The sequence below is a fragment of the Lygodium microphyllum genome, chromosome 27 (genome assembly GCF_053477565.2).
Source record: "Lygodium microphyllum isolate KBCC chromosome 27, Lygodium_microphyllum_v1.1.10, whole genome shotgun sequence".
Taxonomy (NCBI): domain Eukaryota; kingdom Viridiplantae; phylum Streptophyta; class Polypodiopsida; order Schizaeales; family Lygodiaceae; genus Lygodium; species Lygodium microphyllum.
Window position 1 is genome coordinate 59,744,622 of NC_141161.1, and position 5,825 is coordinate 59,750,446.

Below are 5,825 nucleotides of genomic sequence, written 5' to 3' on the forward strand. Positions count from 1 at the left end.
ATAATTTAAAAGAGAGAGAAGGAGAGAATAAAAATATAAAATTTAAAAGAGAGAGAGGGAGAGAAGAAAAAACGAAAATAAAGAGAAAGGGGAGAAGAAGAAAAGGGGGCGGAGAGAGAGAGAGGGAGAGAGGAGAAGAAGAGAGAGAATATAAACATAAAGAGAGAATTAAAAATAGGGAAAAGATAAAATTTACATACTTTAAGAGAGACTGAGGGGGGGGGGGAGGAAAGAAAGTGAAAGAAGAAAAAGAAGAAGAAGAAGAAGAAGAGAGAGAGAGAGAGAGAGAGAAAGAGAGAGGGCTTCCCGAACCTAACCCCTTTCCAAACCTCCCTCTTTTTCCCTTCCTCTCTTTCTCTTTCCCCTCCTTTTTTTCATTAAAGCCTTCCCTCCCCCTCCCTCACCTCCCTTTTTTAAATTAAAACCCCTTACTCTCTCTCTCATTTATAATCTCTCTCTTTCTTTTTCCCCTCCCTTTTTTAATTAAATTTCTCCTCTCTCTCTCTCTCTCAGATTAAACTTTTAAATGTAAACTTTTTGTTTAATTAAAAACCCTTACTCTCTCTCTCACTTATAATCTCTCTCTTTCTTTTTCCCCTCCCTTTTTTAATTAAATTTCTCATCTCTCTCTCTCTCTCTCAGATTAAACTTTTAAATGTAAAATTTTTGTTTAATTAAAATAGAGAGAGAGAGAGAGAGAGAGAGAGAGAAGGGGAATACAGAGAAAGAGAATTATGGAGAAAGAAAATATAAAATTCAAAAAAGAGATAGTTAGAGAAAAAGAGAGAACAGAGAGGCAAGAGAGATAGAGAGAAGAAAATGAGAGAGAGAGAGAGAGAGAGAGAGAGAGAGAGAGAGAGAGAGAGAGAGAGAAAGAGAATTTGAATACAGTGAGAGAATTATAGAGAGAGAAAAGATAAAATTTAAAAGAAAGAAAGATAATTGTAGAGAGATGAAATATCAAATTTGAGAGAGAGAGAGAGAGAGAGGAAAAGAAAAAAAGAAAGGAGAGGAGAGAGGGGGAAAGAGAGAGAGAAAAAAAATAAGAAGAAGAGAAAGAATTTGAACACAGAGAGAATTATATGAGAGAAAAAATTTAAAAGAAAGAGAAAAAATAAAGATAAAAAAAAGAGGGGAGAGAAGAAAAAGAGAGAAAGAAGGAGAGAGAAGAAAAATAAGAAGAAAAAAGAGGAAGAGCGATCATGGAAAAAAAGAGAAAAGAGAAAAGTCTTTTTAAAATTTAAATATTTTTTGAGAAAGAGAGGAAGGGAGAAAGAAGAAGGAGATAGGAGGGAAGAGAGAGAGAGAAGATATAATTTAAAAGAGAGAGAATGAAAGAAGAAAAATATAAAATTTAAAAGAGAGAGAGGGGGAGAAGAAAAAACGAAAATAAAGAGAAATGGGAGAAGAAGAAAAGGGGGTGGAGAGAGAGAGAGAGAGAGAGAGAGAGAGAGAGACGAGAAGAAGAGAGAGAATATAAACATAAAGAGAGAATTATAAATAGGGAAAAGATAAAATTTACATACTTTAAGAGAGACTGAGGGGGGGAGGGAAGAAAGTGAAAGAAGAAAAAGAAGAAGAAGAAGAAGAGAGAGAGAGAGAGAAAGAGAGAGAACATGTAGAGAGAACTATAGAGAGAAAAGATAAAATAGAGGAGAAAGAGAGAAGGAAAAGAGAGGACAGAGAGAGAGAAGACAAGCGCAAAGAGAAGAAAATGAGAGAGAGAGAGAGAGAGAGAGAGAGAGAGAGAGAGAGAGAGAGAGAGAGAGAGAGAGAAGAAAAAATTTAAAAAGAGAATGAAGAGAGAGAGAGAGAGAGAATAAGAAGAAAAAAAAGAAAAAAAGAGGAGAGGGAGAGAGAGAGGAGAGAATAAAAAGAGAGAGAGGGAGAGAAGAAAAGCAGAGAGAGAGAGAGAGAGAGAGAACCATGAGAAGAGAAAAAATAAACTAAAATATCTTACCATCATATTATTTTCGCTATAGGTTGAGAAAGCCTGTAAGAAGTTAGGAATAGTTAAAACTGTTGATAATATGCCATGTCACACTGACACTGGTATATAAGGAGATAAGTTGTAATTTTCCACATCTTTTTGACATATCAATACAATTACAATCTTTCTCTCCCTTCTTGCTCCAAGCTTCCATGGCTTCTTCATCTTTCCAGTCTTTCTCTCTCCTCTTCTTCTCTCCCTAGTTCTCTCTCTGACAAGTGGTATCAGAGCCTCAGTCTTTGATCCATTATTTTCTTCCATTTTCACTCTCATTTTCCTATTTCAAAACCAATTTCAGACAAAAATGGTACAAGACAGTGACTAGTGGAGTGCTGCAGGACAACTACAGTTAGCAATGACTACATCTGGAGATATCCAAGGTCAGAGATGGCGGGTAAAGGCTTAAATGGCTGGACGTCATCAAATTTCATGCAAAAATGGAGGTACACAAGTACAGGAGCAGTAGGGGAGTTTCCAAAGCATCTCTGGACCACAAGGATTGCATGCAGAAGCATTAATGGTAGCTTTCTTGGGAGTTTACACCTTTGGACCACAAGGACTGCATGCAGAAGCATTAATGACAGCTTTTCTTGGGAGTTTACACCTCCAGACCACAAGGACTGCATGCAGAAGCATTAATGGCAGCTTTCTTGGGAGTTAACACAACATCTCCAGACCACAAGGACTGCATGCAGGAGCATTAATGGCAGTTTTTTTTTGGGAGTTTACACAACTCTGGCTGGAGGTATTTTGGTGAAGAGAGAGCAAAATCGCTGTACTGTCTCATCTTCCTCCATTTCTTCACCGACTCAATGTTCTGCTTCTTCTGCTGTGCCAAATGTGCCTAGCCAAACTTTTGATCCTTTCTGTGGATCTCGAATTTCCGCCGCCCATTTACCCCATGGCCACTGCATGCTTGATGCCCCTAAAGAAGTGTTTCCTTCTCCGGGAGTTTGTGTTCTTGGCCGGTGTTCCTGTGATAGACGAAGGCGTATAGGCGGGGCAGAAAACGTTCTGCTGATGATCTCCTCGCAGTTCCTCTTCCGTTTTCTACTGGCAAGCATCCCGTACTCCTTCTCCTTCTCCTTCCTTCGCTTGGGGGAAGGGTTCGTTGGCGAGCATTTCAGCAACGTCCACAGCCCCGTCATCCTCCTCGAGGTCGAAGGGCTTGTTGAGGGAATCCCGAGGTTCTGCAGCTTCATGCAAGCTTCGCGGGTGCCTTCAAGGGCCTGCGTGTAGAAGGCCATCTCTCTGGCTAGGTCGTCGTTAATGTTGATGTCACCAGGCTCACTGTATGTGACTGTTAGAGTTTGCAATCAATCTAAGTCACCAGGCCAGCTGATCTCTTCAAGCTTTTCATGGAGGACGACGGAGTTGTAAACCGCATTGGAGCGAGATTCCTGGACAAGAATTTCATCAAGCTCCTCTTCGTCAGACTCTGAGTCATCGTCTTCATCCTCATCTTCATCGTCTCCATACGCAGACCCGTTAGCTCCTTCGCCATCTCTCTCTCATCGGATGCGCAGGGAGGGCCATATTGCAAGAGCTCCATGCTGTCACCTCCCGGGTCTCCTTCTTTCAACTTCATCAGATCTTCCAAAAGCATATTCACATCCGTAGAATCACTCAGATGAGAGAAGTTCCTATTCAGATCATTGCTTAGGCTTCATCATCTGTCCTTCCCTTACCTTCACCATTCGAGACAGAAGCGCTCCTGATTAACAATTCAGACAGATTATCTGCAGTGATCTTGTCTCCTGACTTAGAGACAGTAAGAACATCAGTAGTCCCATTGTCCTCCATAACTCTGCCTGTTAGCTTCATGTTGTAGAATATCCTAGCCCGTGCTTTGTTGTACTCCTTCTTTCTTCTTTCCAGTAGCTTCAAGTTTTTTAGGTGTGTCCATATCCCATGATTCCTTCTCCTTTTTGAAATTGACCAATTCAACTTCATAGGTAAGGGTAGAATTAGGTGGAACAACTCCAAGCTCTCTCTTTATTTCTAAATTGCCAAAACCATACTCAGGAGGTATTGTGACAAGTGCTATTTTCCCTTTATGCATGGTGGCCACAGCCTTGTCCAAACCTAAAATTACTTGCTCTTCATCTGTAACAAACTCAAAGAGTCCAGAGTCACCGTGACCTTGCTTTTCAAAAACTGTTCCATTAGCAAGCTTGGCAACATATCTAATCTGTGCATGAGATCCATCATTAGGCTTTTCGTATCCTTCCCCAGGTTTAAGGACATTTTTCACAACTTTTTTGTCATCTGTCACAGTCTCAACAGATTTCCAAGATACTAGTTCCATCTCAATCAACAACGTTGCATTGGAAGGTACAGCTTCATGTCCATCATTTGCCTTTGCTCCATCTAGGCCAAATCCATATTGTGGCTTCACAGTCAAAAGGACTTTCTCCCCCTTCTTCATTGTCTTCACAGCCTTACTTAAAGCTGGGCAAAATTATGCTTCCAGATTCTCCTACTCCATTAAAAAAAAAAAAAGCCATTAGCCCTGGATGATCCGTTTGCCCTTTGCTTAGTTGCAAACTTCTCAGGTGGAACCATTGTGGACTTCTCCTGTGTTACTGGAATATCTACCAAACAGATGTCTGGAAGTCTGCTCTCTGCTGTCTTTATCAGAACTATCCGTGACCCCTTACCTGTGCCACAGTCTGCAACCACTGATTGTAAATGATAATGTTGTGCCACACGATGAGCTGCAAGACGTTCATATGAAGATGGCATTGGCTTGAATTGAAGCTGCTATTGCTAAGACCCTGTCCCTTCTTCCAACATCTCTTCAGCTTCCTTTTCCATGTTGAGTTTTGCTAATGCAACAGACTGCAGGTTCAATTAACACTATCTGTTATCTAGGAGACGCAAGGCTTCATATCGCATCAATAGCTCGATTGTCATCCATCGACAATGCAACCAATGGCAATTTCCCATGCTTTAGAGAAGATTTGATTGTCTCCTGGCTCACTGGAGATCCAGATTCATACATTGCAATAGCATCATCAATGATATCTGGAACTCTAGGATTGATAGTTTTGGACAACACTAAAATTGTTCAAAAATTTTGAAGAATTTCATGGGGGGCTTTTTCTCTTCAACACTTCCTGAATGTTCTTAGCATCAGTGACCAACAACATTTGAAGGTTCTTTCCTAACATTGAAGAGATTGAACCATTTCTTGAAGGCTCAGCAATGATCTATTTGATGAATCTTGTACCACTTGACTTTTCATCATCAACCTATTGCCTATGGAAGACTGCTGGAGCATTCTCAAGGGGCCAAAACAGGGTGCAGTCCAAACAGGGACAGATTTGGAAAAGTTGCTACAGAAATTAGTAGCATCATTCTAACGACAAAGAAACAATTGGAAGTGATACTGTACATCATAAGCTTCGAGTGGAGCCATCAAACGTCTCATTTGGACACATATTTCTCGAGTTAGAGCTTATTTGGTACCGGCAGTTCACTAGCAGTTTACTGTGGACAGTTCTGGAAATTCTTAAACAGAGAGGGGTATTGCTACTCCTAAATTCAAACCAGGATTTCTAATTGATACTCGACATCCTAACCTTTGAGCCAAGCTATCATACACCTTATTTGGACTTCTATTTTTCAAGGATCAACATATTTCTTCAACTTGACTGCAATGGCAGCTGAGAACAATAGCTCCAGCTCTAGTGAACAACGTTGGCTTCAATTACAGGCTAAAATGGACAAACTTGGACAAGGTTGGCTTCAAACACAAGCTAATATTGACAAACTTGTAGTTTCGACTGAACAATGTATTGCTCTTACAAAGGCACTTATGGAAAAAATAGCA

At 40.4% G+C, this 5,825-nt stretch overlaps 1 pseudogene; it reads right to left on the reverse strand.

Moving 5' to 3' along the window:
* Positions 1 to 3,827: 3,827 nt before the first annotated feature.
* LOC148012362 (peptidyl-prolyl cis-trans isomerase FKBP62 pseudogene) lies at positions 3,828 to 4,448 on the reverse strand (annotated as a pseudogene).
* Between the last annotated feature and the right edge of the window lie 1,377 nt (positions 4,449 to 5,825).